The sequence below is a fragment of the Tachypleus tridentatus genome, chromosome 1 (genome assembly GCF_004210375.1).
Source record: "Tachypleus tridentatus isolate NWPU-2018 chromosome 1, ASM421037v1, whole genome shotgun sequence".
Lineage (NCBI taxonomy): Eukaryota > Metazoa > Arthropoda > Merostomata > Xiphosura > Limulidae > Tachypleus > Tachypleus tridentatus.
Window position 1 is genome coordinate 111576613 of NC_134825.1, and position 18404 is coordinate 111595016.

Below are 18404 nucleotides of genomic sequence, written 5' to 3' on the forward strand. Positions count from 1 at the left end.
AGTTTTGAACTGTAATGAATGTAATTACTGAACTCGCTCAAAATCGAGTACTCAGCTGCAGACTCCTCCTTCACAATTTCTGTTTTTGTGCGTTGTTTTGTTTGTTTATTGTCGTTGTTGTTTTTTGGTTAATATAATTTATTTTCCTGAATGCGACCGCATTACGCATACACGAATGAAGTTTCAGACGACAATGCGTTCCAACTCAAATTCACTTTCCTCGAGCTCCGCTCGTGTCGCTTCATGAGTTACCATGACAACATACACTATTTCTCTGGCAATCCTCCGCAGCCACAGAGCTTGGGGCACCGCCGACTACCGCACTTGTTTAGCGCACGTTCGTGGTATTTATCGGTTCGATTACGCGAACACCTGAGGCCCGTTCCTAATTCATCTCGAGCTTTGTGTTACCCCAAAGGCCTCTTTTTTCTTTTCTTTTTTTCTCTCAGGTGGATGTCAGAAGACAGGTGTACTCTGGTTTATCCAAGTCTGAGAAACTCACGAACGAAATCAGCTCGTGTAAGCGACATCTGGAAATAAATGACGTATCAGTACTGCGTACAGAGAAGCTTAGGACAGCCAACCGACATAAAAACTCTGAAACAACTGGTGCTTTGAAGCACGTGCACTGCGAGAAACTAAATATATTGGAGCATAACCCAAGAACTGGTAATGCTGGCAGGTAGGGTATTCTATATTAAACATTTTATGTTAATTTACTGGTCTTTTGAATCTTGTTTCGCTCCTCTACATACAATTTTCTCAATACATACCAGCAGTTTTTACATATATATTTTTCTCTACGAGTGGGTTTTCTCGTCATCATGAAGTGTTGTTGTTTTTTGCGCATTGTAGAAAGAACCTCCAAGTGAACAAAAGTGATGTTTTTACTGCACATATGAAAGAAGTCTTGGATTGGGTTCATAGCTTAAAAGCAACTCAGATAATGTTTATAAATAATTATGTTTAATGTTCACTACGTGTAAGCTGATATTTAATACAGTCGCAGAAAAAAGTCACTTGGAAGTAAAAGTAAATGATGTTCGTACATGGAGGCACACTGTGTTCTCCAAGATAAAAACGGTCCACTACATTTGTAAATAGTCATCTGTTCGTTTACTACTGATGAAACAATATATTTAAAAATTGTTTAATTTTTAATTCGAGAAACAAGAACAAAACAGCTACTAAAAGTTTTTCTTAAAGTAAAACCACATCGAGTTCTCTGCTTTGTCCACCGAGGGAAATCGAACCCTTAATCTTAGCGTTGTAAATCTGTAGACTTACCGCTGCCAAAGAGACGGACCTCTTATACTGAAGAGAAATAGCCCCCCCCCCGCTAGTACAGCGGTATGTCTACGGATTTACAACGCTAAAATCAGGGTTTCGATTCCCCTCGGTGGGCTCAGCAGATAGCCCGATGTGGTTTTGCAATAAGAAAACACACACACAAGTACACCTGAAGGAAACCCCTGGAGGCTTTAGCGGTAACTATGAGGGATTTTCATGATAAACATCAGGTTTCGATAACCGCGAAGGACAGATCGGATAGCTTTCCACTTAAGCAACAAATAGATGTATAATGGATTGAATTTTTTTTTAAATCAACCCACAACAAACATACTGATACATCGGCATTAGAAATAACATAATCACACTGTTAGCTCCACAATCGGTTGTTTTCCTTTTCCTTTTTTTTTTGGCTGCACTCAATATTTGAAGACGTAATGCCTAGATATATGTATAACAAGTTTGTTTTTGAATTTCGCGCAAAGCTACGCGAGAGCTATCTGCGCTAGCCGTTCCTAATTTTGCAATGTAAGACTACAGGGAAGGCAGCTAGTCATCACCACCAACCCTTGAGCTACTCTTTTATCAACGAATAGTGGGATTGACTGACGCATTATAACACCCCCACGGCTGGAAAGGCGAGCATGTTTGGTGTGACGGGATTCGAACCTGCGACTCTCAGATTATGAGTTGAGTGCCTAAACCACCTGGCCATGCCGAGCTTCCGGTAGGATTCGCGTAGTCTATCATATTGAGAGTTGGATGTTTGCGCTTATTACAACTCAGCATTCAAAACTAACGAAACAAAACGGGTGAAACCACTCAATTTTTATGACCTAATTAATATTAACTGAATTAGTTAATCGGTTACATTATTGCAGCTTTGTTTGTGTTTGGACTAATTTGCTACTAGGAATCCTGCATTTAACAAAGTCGTGTACCAAATAGTTTATAAGAATGTAATTCAAAACTGGTAGGAAGCTGGTACCCTATGATGATCCATTGTAGCCGCAACCTGTTGCTTGATTTAACCCTTTTGTACCGTATTTTTTATATTTGAATAGTAAACACCTTAATGGAAGTTCAAAACAGGTATTAAATTTACGAAGTTATAAATTCGATATATTATTGATGGTTAATGGTTAAATGCAAGCCTGCGAATCGGAAAATTTAAGATTCGAGCCGTAATATTCCGCTAGATGCAGTCCACACTTCATCTATGAGAGCCAATATTTCTATTGAATTAAGAGTAGCCTTATAGGCGTTAGGTGTTTCTGACTGGTTGCCCTTCCTATGATAAATTTTACAAAAGGGGTGGCTGTGCCAGAATCTTTGGTCTCTATCTGTTTGAATTGATATTAAAGCAAAACTACTCGAAGGTTATATGCTCCAGCCGTCTCTAATTTTGAAGTGATAGACTAGAGTAAATGTAAGTAGTCAACACCACCAACCGTCAACTGTTGGACTACTCTTTGGATAATGGAATTAATCGTCACCCCAGAACGCCCCCATGACTGAAAAGGCGAGCATGTTCGGGTGCAGGATTCGAATCCGTAACCCTCAGATCGCGAGTTTAGGGCTCTAGCCACCAGGATCCTGGGTCTCTTGAGCTGGCTGTTTCGATGTCGTTCAAGTTAAATAGCAATAGTAAACTTTGTTGGCCCCGAAAACAAGAAACACCCACGTGCCTCAGTCCACGTGGCTAGATTTAATTTTCAACTTTTATTACTGGAGAAAAACATGTTTGATCTCAATAGGGTGGGTCTGATTATGTTATAAATGTATAAAACAAGGGTGGAAATAGAATTACGTGTAACGTTAGTTTCAAATAGATTTTCCAGAACCTTCGAACACCAATGACAGAGCACTGAAGTTTCTGAAATGATATTCGCTCCCTTCCTGTTTCTTTGTAAAACTGAAACTGATTTGATTATGAGTAAACCACGTGTCGCGTTTGTACACCGTTCTCTAGTACATTGCCTGATGTTATTTACAGGTGCAATTTAGCAAAAATACATAATCCATTTTGTTCTTTCAAGGGCCCTCAAAAGTGAAATTGACAGCTCTTCCATATTTCAGTTGGATGGTACACTACAGGCCCAAACTGAAGACAAGAAAAATGATTGACACCTATTAAAGTGGCCTCAACTTTGGTGGATTAACAATTTCGTACGATTAAAGCCCGTTAGTTGGATTTGTCTCACAATTCATCCACCAATCTGTTAGGGTTAGCAACTGATAGGTGTTTGAAAGGTCTGGCTGTTTTATATATATATATATAATTGAACCTGCATTGTTATCACATTAAATGATGGTACCTACAGCTAAAATATTCTGTTCAAATTACTTCAGTGTTTCTACTTCGCCAGTTTAAAACTATAACCGATACAAAATATATCTGTTGTGTTTGAGGTTCAGAATATGCTGCTGTTATAGTACGTTAGTATGGTGTGTTATCATGCACATCTGAAACAGTCCGTCAGTTCACTGATTAAAGTGAGGAATGCCATCTGGTGGTTAGGAGGGTAGTGAATATAAAAGATCTTGGGATTAAACACCTGTTTCTAGGATTTTCAACCATAGTTTCATGTTTTCTGTCCAAGACTAGTTTAAAACTATACTTAAAGGGAGTTAATAATAATATGGTGTTTCACTTTTACCACCACCAGGGTGCAAACCATAAATGTGGCCGTTTTTGAAGAGGTCGCTCTGTAAACATCCTGTACTTCACCAGAGATTTCTAGGGAACACTTTTCTTCACCAGTTGTTAATATTTGAACCGACTAGTCCCTCAGAATACAAGTAATTATATGCGACCAGAATCTCTGAATTTTTCAGGCACGTGCTTTATTAGTTTTTGTTTTAATAGCGTTTTTGCTTTTACTTCTTGTCGGATTCAGAGGAAAACCTTTTGTAACAAGAAATTCAATTATTCTCTGAGGAAGAAAAGACACCCGAAACGACAACAAAAGCCCTACAGAATCTCAAAAGCCTGATTAATCGGATTTGAGGATTAGTTTGTTATATGTAGGACCTCAAACCAAGGTTTAATAAAGCAGAACATGGCGTAAAAAAATGATAAAACACGAGAAGAACAATTAACGAAACCAACCAATTAGAGTGAAGCTTCATAATGACATCGGCCTGATTGGTTAGATTTCACACACACACACACCCCTATCCGCTACTGCCACTGTGGCTCACTGTAGCTCCAACTTTGGGGTTGATTAAACCAAAGAAAACAACAGAAAACCGAAAACCTTAAATACGCCCAATTAACCAGATCACTTGGTCAGTATCGTAGAGTCGGCGGATTTCTGCAACTAGAGATGCCTGATTGTAAATCAGAAGATTTAACGCTGAACCACCAGAGTACGTGTAGGTAAAGAAATAGGAACTTCTCAAACCATTTTGATAGCATAAAAATAAAGATATTTGTAAAAATTACGATACACTCTTTAAAACCAAAAACTACATTTAGATATCGGTATTTATGTATTTATGGCAAAGGAATCTGCCCCGGTCAGTAACTCTGAATTACTGACCACAGGTGAGGCACCCAGCAACGCCCTACACCCAGCCATCCACGCGAAGGTACTGAATGTCACTGTTCTAACTCACCTACAGCTTAAGGTAGTGTGAGATTCATCACTTAGAGTTGGACCGCGAGGTCTATTCTCAACATTTTCTGTCAAGATGTGCGTACGAATACTTCTATTATTCAATATGGTTACAGTTATTTTACAAGATTTATACTGATACAGTTACAAATGGTCGCGGCAAGCGTAGAAAATAATATTTTTATACTGTTACAGGTTGGGTTTGAATTTCGAGCAAACCTACACGAGAGAAACCTGCGCTAGCCGACCCTAATTTAACAATAAAATACCAGAGATAAAACAGCTGGTCACCACCACCACTCGCCAACTCTCGTGCTGCCTGCTCTTTCACCAACAAATGACCCGGCATGGCGAGGTGGTTAAGGCACTCGACTCATAATCGGGTTCGAATCCCGTCACACCACACATGGCCAGAGCGCTTGACTCGTAATCTGAGGGTCACGGGTTCGAATCCCGTCACACCAAACATGTTCATCCTTTCAGCCGTGGGGGCGTTAAATAAACTACACTAAATTATACCGCAAGATGTCATCAATGGATTAATTCTTCATTTACTCAGATATTTAACTTACATCCGCTACGGGGCAGCACTACTGTACGATCATAAAATAGCAATCACACGAAATAGAGTGAACGCTGGTTTTCAGTCCGGCATGGCCATGTGGTTAAAGCAATTGATTTCTAATTTGAGTATGGCTGATTCGGATCCCCATCACACCAAACATGCTCGCCCTTTCAGCCGTGGGGGTGTTATTACGGTCAATCCCACTATTAGTTGATAAAAGAGTAGCCCAGAGTTGGCGGCAGGTGGTGATGACTAGCTGCCTTCCATCTTGTCTTACGCTGCTAAATTAGAGACGGTTAGCGCAGATAACCCTGGTGCAGCTTTGCACCAAATTCAAAAACAAACAAACACCATAGCAGATATTAAAATAAACCAAAATGGTTCGATATAATATTTTACTGACAGACCGGCTCTATTTATATATTTATTTTGGAAACTTGTATTGTCGTTGGTTAAGACTTGCACGTGGGAATATACGTTGCTCAATAGGAAACTAAACAGTATCCAACATGCACGTGGGTTTCAAAGTACAGACTGTACACTGTCTCCGCTGCAACAATCGAACCTCGAGCTTTTGGTATTATAAACCCTTAAGATTGCTACTAAGCAACTTTGCTCAGCATGGCTTAGTGATTAGAACGTTATACTCAAGGGCTGGGTATTCCCACCACGAAACATACCTTCGCTGTCTGCCACGATGATGTTATAATGTTATGGCCAATCCACATATTTGGTATGACAGGGATTCGAACCCGCGGCCCTGAGATTAGGAGTCGAGCACCCTAACTACTTGGCCATGCCGGGCTTCTTTATTCCTCGGTAATAGAGTAACTCAAAAGTTGGCGGTGGATGATGCTAACTATTTGCCGTCCCTCTAGTATATAACTGCTAAAGTAGGGACGACTGTAGGAGATATCTTTCGAGTAGCTTTGCGCGAAAGTCAAAAACAAGCAAACTGAACCACCTTGGTGGAGATTACGAATAAACACATAACCTGGACTCTGTATAAAAATATAAGTTCATGGATTTTTTTTCCACATTTAAAATGACACCCAGTGCTTATTGATCTTTATAGATCTCAGAGTCCGCAATTCACGTTCCATTAATGAAAAAAAAAACAGCAACTGAGCTCCGCAATTTGAAGCCATAGGTGCGTTATAAGAGTGGCTGTCATATATCCTAGTATTCAGTAAGACAGGAGTTGGTGGTGAATGGTGTTAAGTAGCAGCCTTTCTACTAGTATACTGTGCTGATAAACACTGTGTAGCTATACATGAATGCCGTAAAACAAACCAATAAACAATGCAACTGAACAACATGGTAATAATACGGTTTTCGAAATCTGCATAACCGTTAAACAGTTGGTCGCCCTATAACATCTAATAATAAATTAGGCGCAATGCCATAATATTATTCATACACCTAAATTAACTTAGGTCACTATATGATTATTTAAATAAAGGGCTAAAAAACCCTAAAATATTATGTACATTTCACCATTATAAGAGGCCTAGCCGTATTTATTTGTTTGATGAAACAAGCTATGCTACATCCACAGCAAAGGGTGCGGTCAATCTATTGATGTATTCGGCCTTTACGTTACAGATTTTCTTTTAAATTTTATGTTTGATGAAAAATAAAATAAATCTTGAACATTTATATACATATATATATATAAGAGTTATGGGATTTCCCGAGTAAAAACTGGAACTATTTTTCGTCCATGCGGAGTAACACAGTAATAAACACTAAAAAAGAATACATTGCAGTATCACATTTTTACGCCTGCTAAATAATCTCGTATTTATTGTATTGCGTTTTATGACCACAGAGAAAGAACATTTGTTAAAAGCATCGTATATTTGGACCAATTCTGCATTGTTAAACACGCGTAACAATAAAAAAAAACTTTCTTTACAACAGTTTATTAACCTTGTGAAAGACTTGCCGTATTCCGCTGTTTCAAATAGTCTGTAAAAAATAGCTGAGGAAAGCTGTAAAATGAAACGCCCATCAATTCGTTTCGCTCGCACCCTTTTTTTCTGGGTGGTGAAAGTGTCGTGGAAAATCTAATCACTCCAACGAGTCCAATATTGTGTGAAACTTTGCAACGTGTTTGACTTTTGAAGGCGCATTTGTCAAAACCGTGTACAAAAAGAAATCCCCCTTTTCTTTCATTGCCAAATCGTATGTAGATTGAATGGTAGGAGATCCGAATAGTTTTAGACGTTCACATAAACCTGAGGTTCGTTTAACGTAAGAAAAATAGCTAAAACTAGATCTCATTGTGTAGATGTTTTATGATTTGGAAATACGTTAATAAAATGTACGAAGAGAAATTAATACCAAACATAACGAAGGTAGTCTTGTTAATTAGGACGAAAGTATTCGTGTTACTTAAAACGAACACATTTGTTTTAATGACGACGAGGATATTGTATTTAGTTTGGATAAAAGTATTTGTGTTGAATAAGACAGAATTATCTGTGTTAATTAGGAAGAAAATGTTCGTTTTAACTAGAAATATTAGTGTTAAAGGTTAATCACGTTAAAGTTGACTACAATAAAGATGTTAGTGTTAAGGTTAATGTTTAATCATATTAAAGGTTGGTTACAATAAAAATATTTGTGTTAATGGTTGCCCATGTTAAAGGTTCGTTACAACAGAAATATTAGTGTCAAGGGTTAACCATGATAAAGGTTGGTTACAATACAAATATTAAAGTTAAGAGTTAATTATGTTAATAGCTAACTACAACTCTACAGATTCTGTATATTTTCTAATATATTTAACTAAAAGGGAACGGTGACTCTTTAGATTCTGTATACGTTCCTCTGATATCTTCAGCTAAAAACATAATTATATAAACGCCAACGTGAGTAGAATGGTCAGTAAAAACCCAACATTTTCAAAAGCTACTGTTCAAATTTAATAACTGTGTAGATAGGAATGTGAAAAGTGATGTATTATCCCCTCCAAAAAACAAACAAGGATAGTGGGTACAATGTTATCCTATCACTTCTGTTTCCCTCAGGTATTTCAGACTGACATTTTTCTAGTGCTGTGTTTCAACAAGACCACTTTTCTAGACGTCTTGTCATTGGATAGCGGTACATTTTCATGGTTGGGAGAATTTAACAAACGAGTCACGTCACTATGATACTATTCCACAAATATTTATTCTTATGCTTTATATGTTTGTATGTACAAAAAACCGACACGCTCGGTTTTATAGACCAGATCTTAAGTGCAAAGAAATCAGTTGTTCTGTTGGTCCACGAACTATGAAACACACACACACAAAAAGGAACACCACCTTCTGTCCTTCTTGGCCAAAAGATTTCAGGAAGTCGAAGACTCGTGCAACAAACAAAAATAGAACAACTGTTAAACATAGATTATTCATCACCTGAATTAGAAAACTATTCCATGTAAGGTCGACATTAAACGTCATATTAAAAAAAGCATGCTAATACTTAATATAAAGACGCTGTCACGAGATAGTTATTTTTTAAAACAAAATTTTATTAAAGTATCAAACCGTTCTTACCTTTATTTAGCAGTGATTGAGGATTTGTCTTAAATTGTTTGTTTTTAGAAAACGTAACAATGGTCACGCGAGCGTACACGATTATTTTATCAGAAAACACGTCAACAATTTCAATTAATTTGTTCATCACTGATGCAGATTAAACGAGACATAAGACGAATATAGTTTTTACAGTAACAATATTTAAACAATATTGTTGTCATATAAGTACAATTTACAAAATAAAAGTAGGATAAGCATATATTATGGGAATATTTCGTTATATATTAACTTCTTTTTGTGAATCTGTTTGCATTTGTTAACAACGTTTGATCAAAAACAGTTTAACTATATTAACCAGATAGGTCAACACTTTAAAAGAAACTTGCAAGAACTACATTATGGCTTAATCAATGCACAATAAAGTCAAAATCTATAAACCTATAAGCAGGTGGCAGCACTTACAGCTTTAATATTGTATGCTATAATAATAAACAAATATCAAACGTTTCGACTCATCAGCTCAGAGATTAAGGTTAGGCCTAAATAAATTTATTAAGCCTAACACTGCAAAACAATCTACTTGCGTGTAATAATTTATATTCGAAAGCATTTTAAACACTGTAACCGATATCATTAACGAAAACAACCTTAAGAAGAGTGGGGGGGGAGGTAATTATGACATTTTATTTACAGACTGTGTTGAAATCCAGCATCACGTAAAAACAATACAGGCAAAATACCAATGTCAGATTAGGCTTGAGAAACATTTACCTTCAAGTGTTAGATTGTCCAAAAATTACACTAGGGTGCAGCTCTTGTGCTTACCTTTGATAAAGCACAGAGAAAAACTGGCGAGCGTACAAAAGGAAACGTCTTTGGTGAAAAAAAAAAAACAACACTTCGCAATTGTGTGGCACGTGACCCTACTTCTCCCAAGGTTGGATGGAGTCCCTGGACTGCACACATATTTTCTTCATTATTCTTTTAAGTCTATTACAGATGTCATGTAACAGAATTTTGTTAGGCCTCTTAGTTTTGTTGTTTCGTCAGTCCAGAAACGTTTAACACGAACAAAGAAACATTATTTTATGGAGTCATAGCTTCATACTAAACAAGTGTTACAAGCATGAGCTAATTACATCACCGGGAATTTTTTTTATAATGTAAAAAAAATGTTTAAAGCAGATTTAAAAAACGTTTTTATATTTGTGACTATAGATAAAAAGTGCAACAATTTTTGTTTTATTTTTTTTAATTTCACGCAAAGCTACTCGAGAGCTATCTACACTAGCCGTCCCTAATTTAGCAGTGTAAGACTAGAGGGAAGGCAGCTAGTCATCACCACCCATCGCCAACTCTTGGGCTACTCTTTTACCAACGAATAGTGGGATTGACTGTATCATTATAACACCCCCACGGCTGAAAGGGCGAGCATGTTTGGTGTGATCAGGATGCGAACCCGCGATCCCCAAATTACGAGTCGCACGCCTTCCCCCACCTGGCCATGCCGGGCCCAGTGCAACAAAGAATACTAATTAGAAAAACAACAAATGTACTGAACCACGACACTAGAAGTTACAAATACGATTTATTTATGTTTCTGAAACAAACCCGAATATTTCGAAATAACAAGACATGATGCTTATGTAATTAACATTTCTATACAACAATCACAAAATTAGTTAGTACTTTCAAATTAATTTGAATTAACGATTTTCGTGTTGTTGGCTTAGAATGGTCTTGTGGTTAGGGCGCTCAATCGTCTCTCAATGGGTCGTGGGTTCGAATCCCAGTTATCGAACATGTCGGTAAACGAGTAGACCAAGAGTTGGTGATGTTCACAATCGAGCGTCATTGCTAAATTAGGGATAGCAGAGAGCGCTCTAGTAGCTTTTCACGAAATTCAAAACAAACCAAGCCAGGCATGGCCAGGTGGTTTGGGCGATCGACTCGCAAACTGTGGATTTCGGGTTCGAATCCCTGTTCCACCAAATAAGCTCGCCCTTTCAGCCGTGGGGGCGTTATAAAGTTACAGTTAACCCAATATTCGTTGGTAAAAGAGTAGCCCAAACGTTGGAGGAAGGTAGTGATGACTAGCTCTGCCTTGTATCTAGTCTTACACTTCTAAATTAGGAACGGATAGCATAGATAGCCCTCGTGTAGCTTTGCGTGAAGTTCAAAACAAAACTATGTATTGTATTGATAGATAATCACTTCTGCTGCTCATTGTACAACAGTAAGTCTATGGCTTTACAACGCTAAAATCAGGGGTTTGAGTTCCCTCGATAGACACAGCAGATAGTTCGACGTGACTTTGCTATAAGAAAACACACATACTCATTGTTTGGATTATGGTTTTATAGTCTAGGAAAGGTCAGGCTCACTGGACATTTTCCTCCTGTCTGTGCTATTGTTTTGCTTTCTGTTTAATGTTCATCATACTATAACGAAACTCTTGCTTATATGATACTTGAAAAACGTTCTTATTACGCGATCTAAAATCTCCATTTTCGCGAATTTTTTATCTTTTGTGCATGTAGATTTGCATTAGGGGTCGCAAGATTCCAATTACTTGGAGAACTTTAATTTTTCCGTTCTTAAGGTGCAGACATGACGTCATAAATACGTAATACATACACGGATCTAATGCACTGGCGCCTCGGGAAATCGGCTACTGATTGTAATACACGATAGTTGAAGTAAACCGCTCTGACCTTTGTTTATTTTTGTTTTTAAATAATCACCCCATCACACTCCAATCAAAATAACTTTGAGGTTTGTAGATGTTGTCACGTGATGTAAAGAAGCTACTCAACTTCCCTAATCATTACTAAATTAAACCTACCGACGAGACCATGCTCATTTAACAAAACCTGTTTTTACCAATACTTGACTCAGTAATGACAAACGGCCCACCACGTGTGAAAAGCACGTATATCAAAGAGAATAAATCAATCCGTTTTCAAGCAAAGATGTCAACGACGATCGTATCCACTTGTTACCATAGTGAAAGCTCATGGATCATGTAATCCTGAAGGTTTGGTTTTGAATTTCGCGCAAAGATACATGAGGGCTATCTGCGCTAGCCGTCTGCAATTCAGCAGCGTAAGATTAGAGGGAAGGCAGCTAGTCATCAGCACCCACCGCCAATGTTTGGGCTACTCTTTTACCAACAAATATTGGGATTAACAATCACATTATAACGCCTCCACGGCTGAAAAGGCGAGCATGTTTGGCGTGACGGGGATTCGAACCTGCTACCCTCAGATTATGAGTCGAGTGCCTTAACCACCTGACCGTGACGAGCCAATCATGAAGGAACAAATGCAGCATGAACTAATTTTTATTCTAATCTCGTTCCAATCCAGCTAGTAACGACGTCACACAACATTATGTTGCTCTCTGGTACATTAATAGTAATATAAACAAAACAAGAACACGATAAAACTGGAAAAGAACACATTCGCACAGTGTACTTCAATCGTATTTCAGGGTGGAAAAATAAAGCATTTATTTGACAACGCGTGGCCTACTAGTTACTTTGCCGCACTGTTGGCCCGTGGTTCGAGTCCCGTTACCACACATACACATAAAACTCACGCTTCGTAATTCATATGTATTGTAAAAAAGATGCCTAAAACCCAGAATACGGTCTAAGAGTTGGTAGACGGTGCTGTTAACTAACTGTCTCAGTCTTATCTATTTCTTCACAATTAAAGACTATTAGCGCAGGTGGCTTTTCTATAGGTCAGTGCAAAAAAAAAGAAATCCTTAGAAATCACCAAATTAATTTTCTTTTATTAAAATTTCTAAACTTATTTAAACCTAGCATGACCAGGTAGTTAGGGCTCACGAATCGTAATCTGAGGATCGCGGGTTCGAATCCCCGTCACATCAAATATGCTCGCCCTTTCAGCAGTGGGGGCGTTATAATCTATGGTCAATCCCACTATTCGTTTGTAAAAGAGTAACCCAAGAATTGGTCGTGGGTGGTGATAACTATCTGCCTTCCCTCTAGTGAGTCTAGTCTAACACTGCTTAATTAGGGACGGCTAGCACAGACAGCCCTCGTGTAGCTTTGCGCGAAATTCAAAAAAACAAACACTCTACACTTTTTCTATTACTATTATATTTTTATAAGAATCTGAGTGAGAAATAATTTGTTTGTAATTAAACACAAAATGGGCTATCTGTGCTCTGCCCACTACGGGTATTGAAAACTGGATTCTAACGTTATAAGTCCACAGACATAACTCTGTACTACTGTGGGGGCCTTGGAAACTGATCAACCATTTGAATTGATTGCGTTACATTACAAGTGATGCTATTTCAATAAAACCCAAACTGTTGGTGATAATCCTTGAAGGGTTTCGATACTTGTCATAAGTTTAGTTGGTTTGTAGTATTACTGTGTTTTTAGTTATTTGAGTGCTTGGTATCACTAAACGTTAATTTCAGTATACTGTTCATGGTAGCCATTGTAACTGTGACATATCTAACAATGCATGGTGAGATACTTATTGAAAGTAAACATTCAATATAATATACTAAAAAAACCAAACACATTAATTAGCGACCACCGAACTCGGCATTTAGCGATTGAACAAATTGGACCGATTTGGAAGGTTAAATAAACCTTATTCTCAAAAACTGTGTCGAAATATTTGCCAGTTTTGGATGACTAAGTCTTATTTAAACAAAGCAGCCAATAACTTTGTCTAGACAGCGTTATCGGGCTTGGCGTTTCTATTACAAAAACTGGTCAACTAGTTTCTTATAATAGCCACTAGTTGTAACTAGTTGTAAATATTACATTATGGATAACACTGTCATTAGACTGAGTGAATATTACATTGTAGACAACACAGTTGTTAGCTTGAGTGAATATTACATTGTAGACAACACAGTTGTTAGCTTGAGTGAATATTAGGTTGTAGACAAAACAGTTGTTAGCTTGAGTGAATATTACATTGCAGACAACACAGTTGTTAGCTTGAGTGAATATTACATTGTAGACAACACAGTTGTTAGCTTGAGTGAATATTACATTGTTGACAACACAGTTGTTAAATTGCGTGAATATTACATTGTAGACAACACAGTTATTAGCTTGAGTGAATATTACATTGTTGACAACACAGTTGTTAGCTTGTGTGAATATTACATTGTAGACAACACAGTTATTAGCTTGAGTGAATATTACATTGTAGACAACACAGTTGTTAGCTTGAGTGAATACTACATTGGATACAACACAGTTGTTAGCTTGAGTGAATATTACATTGTAGACAACACAGTTGTTAGCTTAAGTGAATATTACATTGGATCAACACAGTTGTTAGCTTAAGTGAATATTACATTGTAGACTACACAGTTGTTATCTTGAGTAAATATTACATTGTAGACAACATAATAATGATGAAAAACTGTGCAATTCGACTCTCCTTAACAACCCAATAACACCCTTTATCTGAGATCATTGAACGTATACAAGTAAAACGAAGTAAGACAATTATGGAAGAAGAGACATGTGTCTTCATCGATTGTTGTTTATTTTTTAGATGACAGCTGGTAATTTAATGCATTGTTTTATGAAAGTGTTTTTGTTGTTTTTTGACCCGTCCCTCATCTCTCTTACTAATTTCTTCAGTACCAGATGGGTTGACTTGGATAAGAAACCTGACCATCAGTGTCTACCACCCTCATATAAAAATAAATAAATATCTGAACATTTTCTTGGTCTAACGTCAAAAACCTACAATATTTATCATCATATATAGCATTTCCGTCTGTGCAAAGTTGCACGTGGTGGTGGTAATCACTTTCTCGCTCAGGGGAAATCTCTTCCTGTATCATCTTCTGATAACATCTTCATCATATCTCGACTCAGTTTTCCTCATCTGTATAGCCTGCCATCGCAGTGTATTTGTGTAACGATCATTGAACCACAGTAAAACCTCTCATCCATGATGCTTCACTTGCCGAGTAAGGGATCAACTTCACTACAGCCACTTTGATAAATCACTTGTTTAGTCAGTATATTTAACGTGTAGTTTTCTTCGATTAATTAATTAAATAAATATGGCGATAGATGGAGACTGCAATGCGGAAGCTTTGAATTTTGTTTTTTCTTTGGTTGGTTTTTTTATGTTTATTTACTAATTGAAGAAGCGATGTAAAACGTTTGTCTGTACGTTTTAGAGCAAAGCTATAATTTAGCTATACGTTCTGTCCATCATTGGAAATCGAGCTTCGGATTTTAGCCTTTTAACTCCGTAAATTTACCAATGTCTCTGCGAATGGTGCATTATTAATCGGGGGAGTGTGTGTTTTTCTTATCGCAAAGCCACATCGGGCTATCTGCTCAGCCCACCGAGGGGAATCGAACCCCTTATTTAACAGTGTAAGAATACGGGGAAGGCAGCTAGTCATCATCATTCATCTCCAACTCTTGGGCTACTCTTTTACCAACGAACAGTGGGACTAACTGAAACATTAAATCTCCACCACGGCTGAAAGGGGATTCGAACCCGCGGCCGTCAGATTGCGGTAGAGCGTCTTAGCCACCTGACCATGTCGGGCTTTGTTACGAATCCTTTAATTTAGAGATATTGGCTCCCAATATTTTCTTTTTATTATTAGTGGTCCATCTAATTACAAAGAAAAAAATCTTCGGACCACAATGGGATATATATACTGTATGTTGCCGTTTTGCTTCTATAATTTCAGAACTGTTTCATCCACTGACCACAAGAAAACCTCTGCTAACGCTGTGGGAATCTCACAGTCTGTCTTTACATCTTTACATGTATTATTACTCTACTAATTACAAGGAAATTAATGTTATTTACGTATTACTTAAGTTTTGTTTAACGTTTACCATGTTCACAGGAATGTCTACGGTTTCTGCAACTATCTCACCTCTAACTCATTATCAGTATCTTTATCTTCTAAATCATTGTTAGAATGTTCTACTTCTAAATCATTGTTAGAATGTTTCACTTCTAAATCATTGTTTGAATGTTCTACTTCTAAATCATTGTTAGAATGTTCTACTTCTAAATCATTGTTAGAATGTTTTACTTCTAAATCATTGTTAGAATGTTCTACTTCTAAATCATTGTTTGAATGTTCTACTTTTAAATCATTGTTTGAATGTTCCACTTCCAAATCATTGTTAGAATGTTTTACTTCTAAATCATTGTTTGAATGATCTACTTCTAAATCATTGTTAGAATGTTCTACTTCTAAATCATTGTTAGAATGTTCTACTACTTAGTTGTTGTTAGTTTAACAGTGGAAAACTTCTTTTTACATTATCTCTGCCTCTTGAACCAATACTGTGTTATTTCATGGGTATTATTACATTGATAGCATGTTCGACAGTTCATTTAGTTGGATATTACTATAAACGTGTTCTGTTGTATTCTATTACCAATACTAGTCTATGTTATTCTATACTGCTGTTAACTTATTTTCTTCTGTTATCATTTTGAGATATTTCAAATTATTTTAACATTCACATAATATTGACAAAAACTGTTAATAATATAGAAACAGAATGCTCTCATTAAAACCTGGAATGCTATAGTCGCATCACACGCTGATATTCGTTCAGTGAGGTAATTGTGGACAGTGAATGAAATTCGCGGACAGTGTAGCCAAGCGGTTAGAACGGTGAACTATATTCACGTCCACTTACGACCAAAAAACAAAACCAATCACGCTCAGCATTTTGAGGTTATGGGTGTGTTATAATAAAGACAATCAAACCCCACTATTTAGTAGCCCAAGTGTAGGCGGAAAGAGCTGTTGATTAATTGTTTTCGCTCTGATCTGTCAGTTCAAACCAGAGTGTGCGGCTGGCGTAAATAGATCTCGAGTTACAATTCGCAAGTATTTAAAAACAAGTCATAAAATCTGCTACGATAAACGTTCTGAACCGAAACTGCATCGTTCATAGACGAAACGATCAGTTACTGTCAACCATAACAGCAGTATTATGGCTCAAGGATATTGATTTTTGTAGTACAACAGTTTCATCCCGCTGTTCATGTTCTCGAAGTATCTCAATAACATAAACAACAGCTAAAGTAACGCTTGAAACAGAAGAGTTTATAATCCACATAAAAATCGTTACTGTTGAAGGACCCGGGTTTGACTTTGTGTTTATCATGTACCAGACTTTGAGTGCGTTACAAGAATAACAATCAAATCCTACTATTCGAACAGACCAAGAGATGGCAGTTGTCGCTGACAACTAACTGCCCTCCTTCTAAACTATCCGGTCAAAATCAAAAAAGAGTTTGTGCAGATAGCCATTTGTGTATTTTGGGCAATGTGGGCAAAGTGTTTGCACAGTTCTGTCTTTAATGGGCTGTTCTTTCTGTTTCAAGAGCCTCGCTAACTAAAAAACAATATAAGAAAACTTTGAGCTTCGACCTGATGATTTCAGAAGCCTCGTAGTTCGATACAGATGGTTATCTTTCTAAACTTCTACCTTTATACAGAAGAAAAATAAAACAAAACAAATAAGGTTTTCCAAAACTAGTAACGTCTTCTTGAAGTTAGTCCGAGATAAAAAATAGCACACTTTTGAATTTATACAAAATAGTTGATATTAGCCATGCAGAAGTCGAGAATCGAGATCCAAGTAGTGTGATAATATATTGTAAATCGTTTCAAAAACAGTAAAATCTGAAATTAACTGGTTTCAAAGTCACAAGCTTCTATCTCTTGTCGATAAACACTGGAAGTTTAAAAGGTGTATTTTATTTTAATATCCTTTAACCCTAGAAACGAGGAGAACTTGTGGATTCTATTGGCTTTTTAAGCTTTTTTAGTTTTTAAATATTTATATGAAAAATTGCCCTGTTACAATATTATATAGGTCACATTGTTGGTTATAGCATTGTTACAATAGTATACGGACCACATTGTTGGTTATAGCATTGCTACAATAGTATACGGATCACATTGTTGGTTATAGCATTGCTACAATAGTATACGGATCACATTGTTGGTTATAGCATTGTTACAATAGTATACGGATCACATTGTTGGTTATAGCATTGTTACAGTAGTATACGGATCACATTGTTGGTTATAGCATTGTTACAATATTATATAGTTCACATTGTTGGTTATAGCATTGTTACAATATTATATAGGTCACATTGTTAGTTATAACATTGCTACAATAGTATACGGGTCACATTGTTGGTTATAGCATTGTTACAATATTATACAGATCACATTGTTGACTATCGCACTGTTACAGTAATATACGGATCACATTGTTGGTTATAGCATTGTAACAGTAGTATACACAGACACATTAAATAATTAACCAACAATACCACCAATATTTCTGCTAATACTGTTTAGGACTCCTTG

General features: G+C 36.9%; 1 long non-coding RNA gene across 1 annotated transcript in view; it reads left to right on the top strand.

Moving 5' to 3' along the window:
- Nucleotides 1-300: 300 nt before the first annotated feature.
- LOC143253677 (uncharacterized) overlaps nucleotides 301-18404 on the top strand; it is a 30186-nt gene continuing 12082 nt past the window's right edge. Inside the window, exon 1 of the long non-coding RNA XR_013029776.1 lies at nucleotides 301-682. This is a non-coding gene — a long non-coding RNA (uncharacterized LOC143253677). The remainder of the gene's footprint in view (nucleotides 683-18404) is intronic.